An 18439-nucleotide genomic window follows, 5' to 3' on the forward strand; every position below is an offset into this window, starting at 1 on the left:
GGCGTGTGCATGGGCAGGACCAGCTATGTGGATGTGCAGCCTGGCCAGTCGCATGGGGACCCATGCTTAGAAGGGCCCCGTACTTGGTTTAATGCTCTGCTGTTACTATCTAGAAATTCTTAATCATTTGTGAACAAGCAGCCCTTATTCATTTTGTACTGGGCTCTGACAATTATGTAGCTTGTTCTGGTACTAGGGGAGGTCCTGAAAGACAGGAAGAGGAGGTGAAAGGAAAAATTAACTTTTACTGGCCTCAGGGCATTGGGGGTAGAAGAAGCAGGAGAAAAGTGAGCCAGACACATAGATTCACTTCCTCCCTGGCCCAGGAAAGAGGATATTATATCACTGGGGAGGAACACCAGAAAGGGTCTTTTTGTCCCATTTAACATTTTTAACCCTGGAAGGAGAATTCAACCACCTACCTCTAGAATGCAGATAATAAAGCATTCTGAAAGAGACTTTATTTATTTATTTTTTTTTAGGAATATATACATATATGTATTTAAAGGATCTGATAGTTCCTTGTTAAGCAAAATCAAAGTCTGACTACAGAATGACATGAAATGAAAGAGACTTTAAATTAGGTTTTAAAAAGTTCCCAAGAGATATAAAGCAGTAGGATTGTAAATTTACACATGCTATACTCAGGTGAACAGATAATATGTGGTTTAAAGAAATTTTCTATTAATTACCCAGATTTCTTTAATAGTTCCCATCCTTATAGAAGTGGAAAAAACCAAAAATCTCAATTTTAAGTCGACTCCAATAAGCCAGGTCGACTGCAGTAATTGAAAGAATCCTCCTAAGCTTGATTTTTGTTCTTGATTAAACTTGCCCAACTGCTCAGAAATTCACCTGTTCTCCCTTTGTTCTCCCAGGTGCTGACTCATGTCTAGATGATACAGCAAGGTCATGGACCTTGAAGAATGGAAACTTCTTCCTGAAGATGGTGAACTGGCAAGATAGGAACCTTGATTCCTGATGACACTGTGAAGATTCCATATCAGTTCTACCTCCTCTGAACTTCTTTTAGGTGAGAGAGAAATATATTTCTATTTTGTTTAAGTGATATTTATTTTAAATGTTCTCAGATGTTCAGACAAATTTAATTCTGATACAGATACTTAGGCTGATTCTAATTTTTTGCTGCTGTAAACTATGCTGCAGTTAGCATACTTGTCCAAACATCTTTGCTCATTTGTCTGACAATATTTTGGATCTACTCCTAGAAGTTGAATTATCAATTAAAATATTTATGGACAGTTTTTATTGTTTTGTGAAATATCTTGCCTAACTTGGGGAGGCATTCTTTATGGGGATGCTCTTGGGCAGTGAACAAATTGGGTAGAAATATGTAGGACACTGATATTGGGAAAAGGTTGACATACAGGGTAATGTAGATGAGAGCCAGATGTCCCCAGGTCAAGCTAAAATGCTTCTATTTCCTTTATTAAAATGACTGAATCAAAATCAAAATTATAAAAAAATAACCCAATAAAATATTTGTGTTTCAACATTCAGGTGTTCTATCAATCGTACTTAAGATATTCATTTGATGTAATTGTAAAGCAATAGACACGTGCACAGGCTAGTCTGCTGGGCCCATTTCCTTCTGTGATTTTTAGTAGACTCTGGATTGTTAGATTATTATTCTTAGGTTATTATTGGATTATGTGAAAATCAGTCTAAAAGCCTCTTGGAAAAGTACATTTCCGAGCTTCACATATTCTAATTCAAGTGACAGGGGTGGGACCCGGGAATATGATTTTTAACTGTCATACTACTTTGAGAAGCACTTATCTGGATACTGTAAAAATTTTTTTGGCAGCTATTGGTTGAAATCCCATCCATCAGTAAATCTTACTGATTCATTGTTAATTACTTTTTTGGTCAGCAAAGCTGACCGAAGATGGGCAAAGAGGTACAACTGGTCTTTTCCATCAGTTGATTGACATTTTTTGACTCTGGATTTAAAGTAGTGGCCACATATATGAATAATGAATATGATATTTTAGGAATTATTTAATGTATTTTTCATTCCTTGTAAATCAAGACACCATATGGCTTCCCATCCTTTTAATCAATGAGTTTCAATGCTTCAGGGGCAGGGTAGTTACTGGCTAGAACACCAAAGTCATTGCTCAACTTTGACTATCAAATGAAGCTTTTTAATGTATTGTGTCCCCAGGGAGAAAGTGCTGTTGAAAGCAAGGCTATATCAAGAGAGAAAAGGAATTTCTAAATTTCGAAGCTCCCTTTATATATCATTTATTTCTAGTGATATTGGATTCTTATTAGAGAATGAAGTCTGTAAAATCTGTACTTTCCTACTTTATTGATTTTTTTGTGTGTAGCCATGTTCATGATCAGTTTTTATAATAGGTCTTTCCTTTAATGGATGTCAAGTTCTTTAGCAATTAAAACAAGTGACTTAAACAAAACAAAACAAGTGAGTTGATTGTAATAGTTCCTCTGAAAACCTATATTTGTTTTTTTGTCTCCTAAATCAATAAAGTATATTAAAATCTCTTCTATAACTGTGTTTTATCTGTTTCTTTTTAACTTTTGTAGTCAAACTGTACTCTAATGTTTAAAAAACAAAAGTTAAAAACAAACTGAGCAAAATAATCCCTGCCTTATTCCTTCCTATTTCCAAATTTTCACTCCTCAGAAGCAAATAAGCAGTTGGAAGTACCAACTTTGCTTATCTTCTGGTTGTTACTACCACATTTCAAAATTACATGTAACTTTGTGGCTTTTTGGTTTGTTTTTAATTTTTATTGCAGTATAGTTGATTCACAATGTTGTGTTAGTTTCACGTGTACAGCAGAGTGAATCAGTTATACGCATACATGTATCCACTCTTTTCTAAGATTACTTTTCATATAGGCCATTGGCAGAGAATTGAGCAGACTTCCCTGTGCTATGCTGTAGATTCTTATTAATTATCAATTTTATGCATAGTAGTGTGAATGTGTTGATCCTAATCTCCCAATTTATCATCCCCTGCTTTCCCCCTGGTAACCATAAGTTTGCTTTCTACATCTGTGACTCTATTTCTGTTTTGTAAGTAAGTTCATTTGTACCATTTTTTAAGGTTCAGTACATAAGCAATATCATGTATTTGTCTTTCTCTCTATGACTTACTTCACTCAGCTGACGATTTCTAGGTCTATTCATATTGCTGCAAATGGCGTTATTTTGTTCTTTTTCATGGGTGAGTAATATTTCATTGAACATATGTACCACATCATCTTCATCCATTCCTCTGTTGATGGGTATTTAGGTTGCTTCTGTGTCCTGGATATTGCAATAGTGCTGAAGTGAACGTTGGGTTCATTTATCTTTTTGAACTGTGGATTTCTCTGGGTTTATGTCTAGGAATGGGATTGCTGGGTCATATGTAGCTCTGTTTTTCGTGTTTTGCAGGGGTCCCCAACCTATTTGGCATCAGGGACTGGTTTTGTGGAAGACAATTTTTCCAGACTGGGGTGGGTGGGATGGTTTTGGGATGATTCAGGTGCATTACATTTATTGTGCTTTTTATTTTTATTATTATTACATCAGCTTCACCTCAGATCCTCAGGCATTAGGTCCTGGACGTTGAGGACCCCTGTTTTAGGGAATCTCCGTACTGCTCTCCAAGTGGTTGTACCAATTTATAGTAACCAGTGTTTTAACTGGTTAAAGGTGACTCTATTGCACACTAAGGTTTCAGAGCCAGGGACTAGACCTTGCTAATTAGCATGAATCAGTAAGGACTCTTGGATGAGATTAGTTGGCTGATACTTTGATTCAAGGGGTTTGACCTAGTCAGTTTCTATTGAGACAGTGGGAAAGGCTGGTAGGGGATAGCCCTGGTTGAGGGGTGTCTGGTAACAAGGCTGCCCATAAAGGTCAGCAGCCAGGCATGTGATCAGCCCTGAACACATGGTTTCTTCCTCATTTGAAAAGCCATGTTCTACCAAAAGAGAGCCCAAGCCACCCAAGGGCCACCCAACAGCTGCTCCTGGATTTGGTGAGAACTAAACCCTGGACACCATGTTAAAATTTAGCTTTTGGAGCCCCACACCAGCAAATTCCAGTTCTCTGGGTATGTGATGGGCACCAGGAAATAACATTTTAAACAGGCATCCACAGTGATGCTGATGTAAGTGGTGTGTAAACCAAGCTCTGAAAAACATTGGTTTTATGGGCTGCTATATTGAGGCTTTGTGAGACCAACTTATGAGACTTTCAGATTTTAACCCTGGTTCAGCTTCAGAAGGTCTAGGCTCCTCCATGGGTGTGTAGATAGCAAACCCAGGTCACCATGTGCAAAGTCACTGGCTGAGCTCTTCATCCCAGTGCCTGGCTCCAAAGTGAGGATTTTGATGTCAGCAAGAAGCTTCTTTGTTTCAGGTCTCCCCAGCCCTGTCATTGCACTTCAGTCTGAAATGTCATTCTGGTGTCCCCGCCCTTGCTTAGGAAACTTGGTTCTATGCAAAATCCAATTTGCTTCACATGAGCCTAACTGCTTGTGATTGAAGTCAGAAGCAACACTTCGAAGAGGCTCCTTCTGAACAGAAATACAAAGCGCTGCACATATTTGGCCTGCAGGCGGCGCCAGTCTTTTGGAAAAGGAGGCTGTTTATGTAACAGATTGGCAGTTTCAGCGGCTGTGTAAATGTCATTCTTTAAAAATAAAGACGAAACTCTCAGTTAACTCAAACAGGAGCAAATTAAAAAGTAGAGTGAAACATCTATTTCATGAACACAATTCATTTGCTGTCTCTGGTACTTCAAAATGATACCTTTTCTCCAAATGATAACTGGCACCCTCCCACTGGCTTTAGCTAGGCAGTGACAAAACAACAGATCAATTCACTCACTTCGGTGAAGGAGAAAAATTCAGTCAGTTAGGATGGGCTTCATGTAACTCACACACCTGGAGACTGAATCCTTTATATGCAACCAAACTTACAGGCAGAGCCACTGAAACGAAACAGGTGTTAAGCTTGACCCCAAAAACGTAACAAAGAGGTTTTGTATTGAGTCTCAGTTGTTTTTAAACCAAGGTATGATTATTTTTCTTTCTGAACTCACCAAGAGGGTCCTTGAAATATCAGTCTTCAGTCATTTTAAGGGTATGTCTATAACATATAAAGTCATCTCATTTTGAGGGCTTTGTGTCCCGTGTACAAAATCTCAACCTTAGCTTCAAAATGGAATTACTTGGGAAGCTTTTAAAAATTCCAAGGTTCAGCCACATATCCCAAACCCATTATGTAAGGATCTGGAGTTGGGACCCAGGCAACCGTACTTTTTTAAGTTCCTGAGATGACATAATGTGAAGCCACCCCTTTCTGTTTGCAGCTCTTTTCTCTGGAGTTCAGACCCTAGTCCTCTGGGCTGCCTGCAGGGACCAATCTCTAATTCTCATACTGCTTCTCCCAATTTCTCTTTTCCTTGGGTCTGAACCTCACGCAGACCAATCCCTGGTGGTTCACCATCTCCAGTGTCTTATGCACATCATCCAGACATGTCTGAAGTCCAATGGTGGCTACCCCTTGACTACAGGCTTGAGAACTCACCACATAGTAATTGACTGGTAGATAGGAAAGATAGCTCATAGGTTGTCTAGTATGATGATTCCCGATTCCAGTCGAATTCTTCTCCTGAATAAGAATAGCTCAGGGAGCTTGTTAAAATATGTATTTCTGTGCTTAAACTCAGAAAGCCCTATTCAGTTTGTCAGGAGAAAGACCTGGAAAGCTGTATTTTAACAAGCTAAGCTTCTGGGAGAAACTGATCTAAGTCCAACACTTCCAATGTGTAGAGGTAACAGAATCTCAGAGGATGTAACTTATTCACGGCCACTTGGCTAGTTAGGAGAAGGTCAGAATCAGGTGTCCTGACTACTATGAAAAGAAGTCATGCTGGGAGAAATACAAGTTTTGCTTTTTAAGAATATTTTAAAAATCAATGAATTTTCTTTCCAACCGTACCGGTTAGATATTCCAGAAAGAGCAAAGCCTTCCAAAGTCAGATCTGTGTTCTAGCTCCTGCTTAGCAACACATTAGCTGTGTGGTTTGAGGTAAGTATTTTCATCTCTCTGAGTCCTAATTTCTTTATCTTTCAAGTGGGGTGTTACTTGTCTTACAGGGTTTTGCAACATAATGTTGCAGTGGAGAGGACTTATTTTGAATGTGTATGAGAAACTGTTTAGAAACTCCTAAAATGAGGCCAGGGAGAGGATTTTACAATGAGTTAGAGCCAGAGAAATATTGTTTCTGCTGCTTTTGTGATCTGATTTTAACAGCATGCATAGCCTACAGATAATGAATAGATGTGGAAATGGAGGCCCAGCAAGGTGAAGTGACTTGCTCAAGATCACATAATCCACTGCTTTCAGACACAGGTCTTCTGACTTTTAAATAAATCACTGCTCTTTCTTCTACATCTCCTTGTCACCAAGGGAATTTCTTCCAGTTAGTAAGTTTTTACATTAGATGATCATAGTACTGTGTTACCTACCTGAATTTCTTGGAAGTAGATACAGACACCAAAGATAGGATGAGGGAAGGATTGCTCAGCCCGCTAACCTTATCCTCCTAAGTCTGGTTCAGTGGTGGAAGGGAACTTAGGGCACTTTAGCAAAGGACAAGGGATCCAGGGAAGGACCCCTTGGATCCTTCTAGGATAGATAGGTCTAAACAGATCCTCATGCGGGTTCAGACCTTACCCTAAGCAATGTTGAAAATGCTCACCATTTAGCCGTGGGCTATCTGGGGCCCTACAGGAGAGATGCTAGATGGAAACCAGGTCAGTGCCTTTCTCAGGGTTAGTGAGGTGGGGATAGACCTTGGAATTATCACACTCTGCCTGTTTTCCACACCTGAAAGCTTTGTCAACACAGGAAGAACATGGAATTGAGATGACACTACAATTTGGGCAAAAATCCTTTGCTGAGTAGTATTGCTAAATATTTGGTAAATCTGGCAACCTTATGAGTTGATTGAGAATTTGCTGGAACTGAATTGTTTCATTTATCTATATATAGCTAATTGATCAAATTCACAGGTTAATTGGCTTAGAGCTTCATTTCACTTTGTGGTATAGACTTTGATCATCACTGAAGGTATTTCTTATGTTTGTAATTTGTTTTAATTTTGGCACTGGGGCATTCAGTAAAAATAGGTGGAAAGGGGTGTTTCTTTTGAGAGCCCTAGTCATTTTAGTTGTAGGTTGATGGGAATGGACAGGACTGCCCAGGTCACATGTCAAATGTGCCCATAGCCACACTTTGAAACTTTGAAAGTCAGAAGTAGAAAAGGGCCATGAATACTGCCCTACCCCACCTCTCATGCAGATAAACTTCTATAGTGTTTGTTTGCACAAGAATGAATGCTGCTGCTGCTACTGCTGCTGCTAAGTCACTTCAGTTGTGTCTGGCTCTGTGTGACCCCACAGACGGCAGCCCACCAGGCTCCACCGTCCCTGGGATTCTCCAGGCAAGAACACTGGAGTGGGTTGCCATTTCCTTCTCCAGTGCATAAAAGTGAAAAGTGAAAATGAATTTGCTCAGTCGTGTCCGACTCCCAGCGACCCCATGGACTGCAACCTACCAGGTTCCTCCGTCCAAGGGATTTTCCAGGCAAGAGTACTGGAGTGGGGTGCCATTACGTCTCTTAAAGGCAGTGGTGTGGCTGAGGGAGTGAGAAAGTGAAAGGAGAGGGCAGGCAAAGCAGCCTGGGGATGGCGCACAGCATGGGCCCCACTTCTTACTGGGCCAGGTGAGGCTGTGTGGTATTCACCTAGGTAACCTGTTGCCAGGAGGATGACAATAACTTCCCCATGACAACACTGGAGCAAGGTCCCTGGCATTGCAGACAGGGCCAAAAAAGTCTGCCCTTCATTAGGCCTGCTGCTTAATGAGCATGCATTTGTGCTGCAATCATTTTCATTTCCGGAAGGGTGGAGAGGGCAGAGGGCACTCACCAGCTTTCCATCCTCTCCAACCATCAGCTCCTTGACAACGCCACTTTTTCTGCCCATCTGCATACCCTGAAACTTGTTTTTACAGTTGCTTGTTTTGAGCTGGTTCTATGCTTTCTTTTTAAAATTTGTATATGGACTGAATACTATATCCAGAAAGCTCCTTTAGAAACAGAAGATTTACAACCTGCTTGGGAGTTTCCCTAATACAGATGACCTATCATTGTCCCCTGACTCAATTTCTTTACCCGTAAAAGAACCAATTCCCATTTCCCCAATTTGACTGAGCTATATCACACTGCTGAGTCACACTTGCTGTAATGGTCTTGAAATTCAAATTCAAACCCCCTGAATTATGACACTAGCATATTGCCTGCCTCATAAAGAAGTCATTGTTGTTTCTAAGTGCTTAAGCCCCTAACAGCAAACCTTGTCCTTCTCTTTCCTTAGAAGAAGGACAGCATATCAGCAGAACAGATATGGTGGCAGTATTCCAGGTAGAATTTGAGGAATCCAAGAAATTCTCAAAGAAAAATGATTTTCTCTTTGGTGTTGCCTGAAATCCCACCTTTTTGTAAAGCATTACTTGAACTTTAAAAGAATATAATTTTTCTTGGAAGGATATCATCAATCAGGTGTAACACTCAGCAGTGATGGGGAATCAAAACACATGAAACAAGAAACTTCCTATCTCACTGCATTGCAGTTATGTCTAGAGCACCTCTTCCTCAAAGTTCTGAGGGAAGTTAATAGCATGACTTGAAAACAGCCAGGTTCATTTTGGAAACATTGTGTTAAATCAACTCAAACAGGTCTCTTTTCTACAGGTCTTTGTCAGGGACTATAATGTTTAAATGCACAGTATGAATCTCCTTACTGTGCAATATTTCTCAAGCTTATTTGACTAGGAAACCATGTTTTTTCTTACAGAGCAGAGGGCTGTTGTTAAATAGATTGAATTTGAGAAGATAGATCAGAGCGGTGTCAAAATGTCTTCGATAAAGATACTGTTCTGTCACTCTTTACTGCTTAGAAAATGCTAGAAATCTCTCCCAGTCTCTTAAGATATTATTTGCTCATTCTTTAGGAAATTAAAGCCAATATTTAAGAAAAAGCTTAGTTTTTAAACTTGTAAAATGAGAATAACAATTATCTTTCTCATAAAGTTGTTATGAGAATTGAAGGGGATATCCCAGATAAGGCATCTGTCACAGAGTAGACAATGTTATAAAGGTTGACAAAGAGTTGAAAAAACTAACATAGACTGGAGAGTCCCCTGGTGTTTTAACAATAGAGATTGTAAACAAAGAGCAATGCATTGCCCATCCCAGGAAAATTGATACCACCATGTATAAGGTTCAGAATGCTGCTGCTGCTGCTAAGTCGCTTCAGTTGTATCTGACTCTGTGTGACCCCATAGACGGCAGCCCACCAGGCTCCCCCGTCCCTGGGATTCTCCAGGCAAGAACACTGGAGTGGGTTGCCATTTCCTTCTCCAATGCATGAAGGTGAAAAGTGAAAGTGAAGTTGCTCAGTCGTATCTGATTCTTAGTGACCCCATGGACTGCAGGCTACCAGGCTCCTCTGTCCATGGGATTTTCCAGGCAAGAGTACTGGAGTGGGCTGCCATTCCCTCTCTGAAGGTTCAGAATACATAGCGTCCAATACCTAGTAGACATTCAGTGCCTTTACTGAATGGATGGATGGGTAGATGAATGTCTAAATCTGCATCTATACTGAATGCAATCTGCATCAATAGGGACCACATGAGGATGACTCTTGCATTAGTTACAGTGACTCAAAAGATTATAGAAGTTTCTTTCTACTTTATCTAATAGCCCAGAGGTGGATGGGCTGTCTAGGGTGGGTAGACTGCTTTCTACCTCAGGAAATAATCCAGAGACCCAGGTGGGCTGGTCTGCCCTGCTATCTTCAGTATGGTGCTTTTATCTCTGGGCACAAAGCTGCTATAGTTATCCCTGTTCTCAGCGACTAGGGCAGAGGAAGAAGGAAGACAAGAGTGAATGGTTTGTTAAAAATTAGATTATGAACTAGAACATACTCATGTGACTGTACTCAGCTACAAGGAAGGGAGGGATGTAAGTCTTCAGCTAGACAGCCATGTACTCAGCTAAAACTGGGGTGTGGGTGGTTTTATTATCACTAAGAAGAATAATAGTGGATACTGAGGCTCACTTAGCAGTCTCTAACTGAGCTCCAAAATCACTGCAGATGGTGACTGCAGCCATGAAATTAAAAGACACTTGCTCCTTGGAGAAAAGCTGTGACCAACCTAAACAGCATATTACAAAGCAGAGAGATTACTTTGCCAACAAAGGTCTGTCTAGTCAAAGCTATTGTTTTTCCAGTAGTCATGTATGGATGTGAGAGTTGGACTTAGAAAGAAAGCTGAGTGCCAAAGAATTGATGGTTTTGAACTGTGGTGTTGGAGAAGACTCTTGAGAGTCTCTTGGACTGCAAGGATATTCAACCAGTCAATCCTAAGGGAAATCAGTCCTGAATATTCATTGGAAGGAGTGATGCTGAAGCTGAATCTCCAATACTTTGGTCACTTGATGTAAAGAACTGACTTGTTTGAAAAGACCCTGATGCTGGGAGGGATTGGGAGCAGGAGGAAAAGGGGACAACAGAGGATGAGATGGTTGGATGACTCGATGGACTTCAGTTTGATTAAATTCTGGGAGTTGGTGATGGACAGGGAAGCCTGGCGTGCTGTGGTACATGGGGTCACAAAGAGTAGGATACAACTGAGCAACTGAACTGAGCTGAATAGCTCCCTGTATGCATGTAATTATTTAGTCTCTTCTTCATTAGACTGTAAGCTCCATGAAGGCTGCAGTCCATAGGGTTGCAGAGTCGGACATGACTGAGTCGGACATGAACTAAACTAAATAGCAGCCTCTGTCTCAAAAACCTGCTCCAACTTGATGCCTAGGTCTAGGAAAGAAAGGTATAGTCAGTAAACATTGATCATTAAGGTCAAAGTGTTGATCCTATGGTATTTTCTCCCATTTCAGGGTTTTATGTAAAGAATATCTCACATGCTAGTAAAGTAATACTCAAAATTCTCCAAGCCAGGCTTCAGCAATACATGAATCATGAACTTCCTGATGTTCAAGCTGGTTTTAGAAGAGGAAGAGGAACCAGAGATCAAATTGCCAACATCTGCTGGATCATGGAAAAAGCAAGAGAGTTCCAGAAAAGCATCTATTTCTGCTTTATTGACTATGCCAAAGCCTTTGACTGTGTGGATCACAGTAAACTGTGGAAAATTCTGAAAGAGATGGGAATACCAGACCACCTGACCTGCCTCTTGAGAAATTTGTATGCAGGTCAAGAAGCAACAGTTAGAACTGGACATGGAACAACAGACTGGTTCCAAATAGGAAAAGGAGTTCGTCAAGGCTGTATATTGTCACCCTGCTTACTTAACTTATATGCAGAGTACATCATGAGAAACGCTGGACTGGAAGAAACACAAGCTGGAATCAAGATTGCCCGGAGAAATATCAATAACCTCAGATATGCAGATGATACCACCCTTATGGCAGAAAGTGAAGAGGAACTCAAAAGCCTCTTGATGAAAGTGAAAGTGGAGAGTGAAAAAGTTGGCTTAAAGCTCAACATTCAGAAAACGAAGATCATGGCATCCTGTCCCATCACTTCATGGGAAATAGATGGGGAAACAGTGGAAACAGTGTCAGACTTTATTTTTCTGGGCTCCAAAATCACTGCAGATGGTGACTGCAGCCATGAAATTAAAAGACATTTACTCCTTGGAAGGAAAGTTATGACCAACCTAGATAGCATATTCAAAAGCAGAGACATTACTTTGCCAACAAAGGTTCGTCTAGTCAAGGCTATGGTTTTTCCTGTGGTCATGTATGGATGTGAGAGTTGGACTGTGAAGAAGGCTGAGCACCGAAGAATTGATGGTTTTGAACTGTGGTGTTGGAGAAGACTCTTGAGAGTCCCTTGGACTGCAAGGAGATCCAACCAGTCCATTCTGAAGGAGATCAGCCCTGGGATATCTTTGGAAGGAATGATGCTAAAGCTGAAACTACAGTACTTTGGCCACCTCATGCGAAGTGTTGACTCATTGGAAAGGACTCTGATGCTGGGAGGGATTGGGGGCAAGAGGAGAAGGGGACGACAGAGGATGAGATGGCTGGATGGCATCACTGACTCGATGGACGTGAGTCTGGGTGAACTCTGGGAGTTGGTGATGGACAGGGAGGCCTGGCGTGCTGCTATTCATGGGGTCGCAAAGGGTCGGACACGACTGAGCGACTGATCTGATCTGATCTGATACAGGCAAGCTGTTGTGGGTTTGGAGGACTTCAGCCAGGATAGATAGTGATGAGATGAGACTCCAAAGTATATGAAAAATATTTGGAGGAATTAAGTATATTTAATGGAAGAAGCACAAGCTGGAATCAAGATTGCCGGGAGAAGTATCAATAACCTCAGATATGCAGATGACACCACCCTTATGGCAGAAAGTGAAGAGGAACTCAAAAGCCTCTTGATGAAAGTGAAAATGGAGAGTGAAAAAGTTGGCTTAAAGCTCAACATTCAGAAAATGAAGATCATGGCATCTGATCCCCATTACTTCATGGGAAATAGATGGGGAAACAGTGGAAACAGTATCAGACTTTATTTTTCTGGGCTCCAAAATCACTGCAGATGGTGACTGCAGCATGAAATTAAAAGACGTTACTCCTTGGAAGAAAAGTTATGACCAACCTAGATAGCATATTCAAAAGCAGAGACATTACTTGCTAACAAAGGTTTGTCTAGTCAAGGCTATGGTTTTTCCTGTGGTCATGTATGGATGTGAGAGTTGGACTGTGAAGAAGGCTGAGTACCGAAGAATTGATGGTTTTGAACTGTGGTGTTGGAGAAGACTCTTGAGAGTCCCTTGGACTGCAAGGAGATCCAACCAGTCCATTCTGAAGGAGATCAACCCTGGGATTTCTTTGGAAGGAATGATGCTAAAGCTGAAACTCCAGTACTTTGGCCACCTCATGCGAAGTGTTGACTCATTGGAAAAGACTGTGATGCTGGGAGGGATCGGGGGCAGGAGGAAAAGGGGACGACAGAGGATGAGATGGCTGGATGGCTTCACTGACTCGATGGACGTGAGTCTGGGTGAACTCTGGGAGTTGGTGATGTACAGGGAGGCCTGGCGTGCTGCGATTCATGGGGTCGCAAAGAGTCGGACACGACTGAGCGACTGAACTGAACTGAACTGAATTGAACCAGCAACATGTGTTTTCATGGGCCCTCCAGGTGATTCTGATACGCATCAAAGTTTGAGAACCACTGATGTCCACCTTGCTGTCTTGGGAAATAGCTCTTAATTTTCAAGAGCCTTTTCTTCTCTTGGCAGAGTCTAGACTGTATGAATCAAGATTATTTGGCTGTCAAACTATTGTTTCTTCTGTGAACCTACATTGAATACCCCCAAATGAAGTTTTGACCAGATCTATTAGCATTTCTGCTGTCATACTCCTCATTTTCATCAAGGATGTGTAAAAATCTTTGACTGACTTGGGCAATGGTGTTATTCAAGGAAATAATACCATTGGAAAAGGAAACCACAGAGATTAATTAAGTTCAGTATAATATCTCACTGTATTCATTTATTCATCTGTATTTCCATCTAGACTATAAGCTCTTTGAGGACAGGGATTCTTCCTGTGTTACCAGCACCTAGCTGTGGGGCTGGTCCTTGTTGGAGAGATGAAAAAAACTAATACTAAAGATTGAGTTTCTCATCACTGAAGGTTTTTAAACACAGAGTAGATGCTGCTGGCAGGGATACTGTATCAGATAGATGGTCATACTAGATGGATTTTAAAGTTCTCTGCCACCCTGGAATACTATAATTCTTTGTTGTAGGACCCTGCGTAGCTAGAGATCAGTCCTTGGTACAATGTCTACATATTTTTATTTATGAAATATGCTTTATAACCTCTTGATTTCTCAATGAGGTGGGAGGGGTTACAGTGACTGTTACCTAGTTATAAGACAAATTGTGATGTGTTAGAAATACCCATTGGGAAGTATTTTACCATTAAGAGGTATTTTAATTTTTCTTTTGATATCACATTTGTAAATTTCAAGGATTATTCTGACTTTATTATTGAAACACTGTTTATCAGAAATGAGCTAAAAGCCTCAGTGGGAAAAAAAGGAACTTCACACACAAGTGTAAAGGTACTCTGGCCAGTTCTATGCAGGCCTGGGGTCATAGGCTCAGAATGTTATTGCTGGAAGGGACCTCAGAGGATTTTTGGTTTATATTCAAGTAAGCTGAGGCCCACAGAGGTGGAAAACTTCTTGACCCCACACAGCTGTCCAAGTAGACAGTATATTAGAGGAATGAAAAATGTTCAGGCCATTTAAATGTTAAAACTATAGCCTGCCAATAAGGCAGGATTTGAGAGTCTTATTCCTCACCATAAGCCTTTTGTGACAAATGCTGTTAGTATCTTACTTCACAAACTGTGGAGCTTAAGAGAAGCAGGCAGGGACTGCAACCTGTCAGCTTGCTCTTGATGGCTTGAGAGCAGTAAGTGTCAGACTCCTGTTCTAACAGAGTAATAATACTAAACATTATTAGGTACTTATCATGCCAGGCACTGACCTAAGTTAAGTGCTCCATATGTTTCCTGCTTTCCATACATTGCCCTCTATGATAAAAACAATTATTATCATCCTCATCTTACAGATGAGAACACTGAGGCACAGAAAGCTTGAGAATCTCATCCAAGCTAGAGATAGGCATAGCAGAATTCCAATGCAGGCCTTTCCAACCAGACATCAGGATGACTTTCCTATAAACTACTCCTTAACCTACATGATCATTCAGGAAGACTTTGTCTTTATCAACCCAGGATTTGGCTCTTTTAGGTTTCCCTGCTTCACAGAGGTTGATCTGCCAGTGGGTCATGCTTTGGGATGGGGCTACAGTTTGCCTGTCCACAGAATGGCCAGTGAGGGTCCCTAGATTCCACCCAGTGTTGCCTGATTTACTGTGACATTCTGAGGTGTGAACACCTCTACCTGCTGCCACTTAGTGGGTGGAATGGGTCCCTGTCTGCTTTAGACAACTGGAACCCCAGGAGGAGCTGTGTCCAGATCATTCTTTAAGGGATACAGCGTCATATGCACTGCTTTGATGTCACCAGAGGAGGCATGGAGAGGTCTTTGTCTCTTGCTCCAGCCTTCTTAAGCTGCAAAGGGTGAGTCAGTCTTGGACCTCTGATCAGACTCTATGGAACATGACTTACTGCTACAGAAGCCCTGAAGAAGCAGCATGCAAGGCTCTTCCCATCAGCAGACCATGTGACCGGAAGGCCATATGTGCTGGGCTATACTAGTATTGTGGAGAAGGCAATGGCACCCCACTCCAGTACTCTTGCCTGGAAAGTCCCATGGATGGAGGAGCCTGGTGGGCTGCAGTCCATGGGGTTGCACAGAGTCGGACACGACTGACTGATTTCACTTTCACTTTTCACTTTCATGCATTGGAGAAGGAAATGGCAACCCACTCCAGTGTTCTTGCCTGGAGAATCCCAGGGATGGTGGAGCCTGGTGGGCTGCCATCTCTGGGGTCGCACAGAGTCAGACACGACTGAAGTGACTTAGCATAGCATAGCACACTAGTATTGCACTGATAACAGTGATGAGTGGGGAGAGAGTGAATGACCCTGAAACACATCCTAACATGAGTCAGGTGCACACGGATCCTTTCTTCTTACTTTCTTTTTGCCCAAAGTTTTTCTGAAGGCTCAGGTTTATGATGTGATTTTGGTGGAATCTGACTTGAAGAGCTAAACATGAAACATTTGATTGCATTGGGCTTTGGCATGTGGTCACTGATTACAACCTCAAGTATACCAGGGGAAAATGGTAGATAGGAAGAAGTTAGGCCCAGGTTAGGGAAACTAATTGTCTCCCTAGGGATCATATGTCATATGGGGCTGTTGGTTGTACACAACATCAAGGGCATCATTGCCATTGACTAAAAAGTGGATGGTGCCTCCTCAAGTTGTGCAGTGTGGTGACTGTGATCGAGCCTTTGTTCAGTAAGTTTGAAAGCCCTATCCATCCAACTTCACAAAGCAGAAATTCAGATTTATTTGTGACCTCTCCTTGTCTTTCACCCTTCATGTTGCCTGATTCTGCATCTAGTTCCAATGTTTTTTTTTTCTCCATGAACACGTAATTCTTAGACACCAGCTATGTGACCTGTGTGGTTTAATCACTAAGTCGTGTCCCACTCTTGTGACCCCATGGACTGTAGCCCACCAGGCTCCTCTGTCCATGGGATTTCCCAGGCAAGAATACTGGAGTGGGTTGCTCTTTTCTTCTCCAGGGGATCTTCCTGACCCAGGGATTGAACCCAGGTCTCCTGCATTGCAGGCAGATTCTTTACCAACTGAGCCACCAGGGAAGCCCTATAATTCAGCTCAATTCTGACACTATGTGGAAATAGAGTTAAGAGCCCACAGGTTGTCCTCCCACACACATGTCAGATGCCAGTCACAAGTCCAGGTTGTTGCCGTAGTATCTGAATGACTAACTATAGATTAGAGGTTCCAGTGACCTTTAAAAAGGTTTCTTTTTAAAAATAATTATATTTATTTATTTTTAATTGATTGATGATTGTTCTACAAAATTGATTCTTTGGGTTCAATTATGAATAATTTGCTAAAAAAGCTCACAGAACTCAGAGAAAGTTGCTTTCTAGATTCTTGTTTTAGTATAAAGGCGTGTAACTTGGGAACAGCCATCGGGAAGAGATGCATAGGGCAAGGTTTGGAGGAAGGGCAAGGCGTTTCCACGCACTCACATGTTCAGTAACCCACAAGCTCTCTGAACTCTGTCCTTTTGGGTGTTTGTAAAAGCTTCATTATGCAGGCATGATGGCTTCTATCATGGGCCATTGGCAATTGACTCAACTTTCAGCTCTTCTTTCCCCCTCAGAGGCCTGGAGTGAGGCTGAAAGTTCTAATCCTCTAATCGTATTGTTGGTTTTCTGGGCACCTAGTCCCCATTCTTAGGTGCAGTACAAAAGTCACTTCATTAACATAACAAAAACCCCATTATTACTTTTTTTTGGAAAATAATAACTATTCTTTTATTATATTTTATTTACTTTTATGACTTAAGAAATTCCAAGGAGTTTAGGAGTTATGTGCCAGGAGAGGGGTCAAAGACCAAGTATATATATTTTTAAAAGATAAACTGAGCATATTAAATATTTTAAGAGTTTATGTGAACAAAGCTTGATTTGGGCAGTACCAAACCAAAAGTGTTTAGGAATACTCTACCAGCAGGAGCTTGGGGAGAGGTTTCTTTTTAAAAATAATTATATTTATTTATTTTTAATTGATTGATGATTGTTCTACAAAATTGATTTGGTTTTTGTTATACATCAAGATGAATTAACCATAGGTGTACATATGCCCCTCTCTCTTGACTCTCCCTCCCACTTCTCACCTTTCCCACCCCTCTAGGTTATTACACAGCTCCAGTTTGAATTCCCTGAGTCATACAGCGAATTTCCATTGGCTATCTATTTTACAGATGTTAGTATATATGTCATGCTACTCTCTCCATTCATCTCATCCTCCTGGGGAGAGATTTTTATAGTCAACATAGCATTAGTGCCAAATCCGTCCAGTGGCCTCCCTGTGAAATTAGTTTAACCATTTCCCCCTTTTTTGTCATCTCACACATGGGAGATTCATCACAAAATTGATATTAACTCTACTGTCAGTCACTATCAGAGTTAAGTTGTTCTTGTCTCATTGTGAAGCTAAGGTTATTATGTCAGATCCATGGAGAATGGTTTTTGTTATTCATCTCATTGCCCATCTTGTTTCTGTTTTTCCAAGTGCAGTGAGACCATCTGACAGTAGTACTATTGCTGCCTTGTTGTTGTTCAGATGCTCAGATGTGTCCAAATCCCTGTGACCCCATGGACTGTAGCACTCCAGGCTCCCCTGTCCTTCACTAGCTTCCAGAGTTTGCTCAAATTCATGTCCATTGAGTCAGTCATATTATCCAACCATCTCATCCTCTGCTGCCCTTCTCCTCCTGCCTTCAGTCTTTCCCAGCATCAGGGTCTTTTCCGATGAGTTGGCTCTTGGCATCAGGTGGCCAAAGTATTGGAGTTTCAACTTCAGCATCAGTCCTTCCAATGAATATTCGAGACTGATTTCCTTTAGGATTGACTGGTTTGATCTCCTTGCAGTCCAAAGGACTCTCAAGAGTCTTCTCCAGCACCACAGTTCGAAAGCATCAGTTCTTGGTGTTCAGCCTTCTTTATGGTCCAACTCTCACATCCATACAAGACTACTGGAAACCCATAGCTTTGACTATATGGACCTTTGTCGGCACAGTGATATCTTTGCTTTTTAATAT

At 41.3% G+C, this 18439-nt stretch overlaps 1 protein-coding gene across 2 annotated transcripts in view; it reads left to right on the forward strand.

Annotated features, from left to right (window-relative positions):
• The window catches only part of GLIS3 (GLIS family zinc finger 3), a 695814-nt gene that overhangs the window by 125960 nt on the left and 551415 nt on the right, over positions 1-18439 (forward strand). For both annotated transcript variants that reach the window (XM_070794225.1, XM_070794226.1), the window contains one exon: positions 879-1033. The gene's annotated coding sequence lies outside the window, so the exon portion shown is untranslated. The remainder of the gene's footprint in view (positions 1-878; positions 1034-18439) is intronic.

This window comes from Bos indicus, chromosome 8, assembly GCF_029378745.1.
Source record: "Bos indicus isolate NIAB-ARS_2022 breed Sahiwal x Tharparkar chromosome 8, NIAB-ARS_B.indTharparkar_mat_pri_1.0, whole genome shotgun sequence".
Classification (NCBI taxonomy): Eukaryota; Metazoa; Chordata; class Mammalia; order Artiodactyla; family Bovidae; genus Bos; species Bos indicus.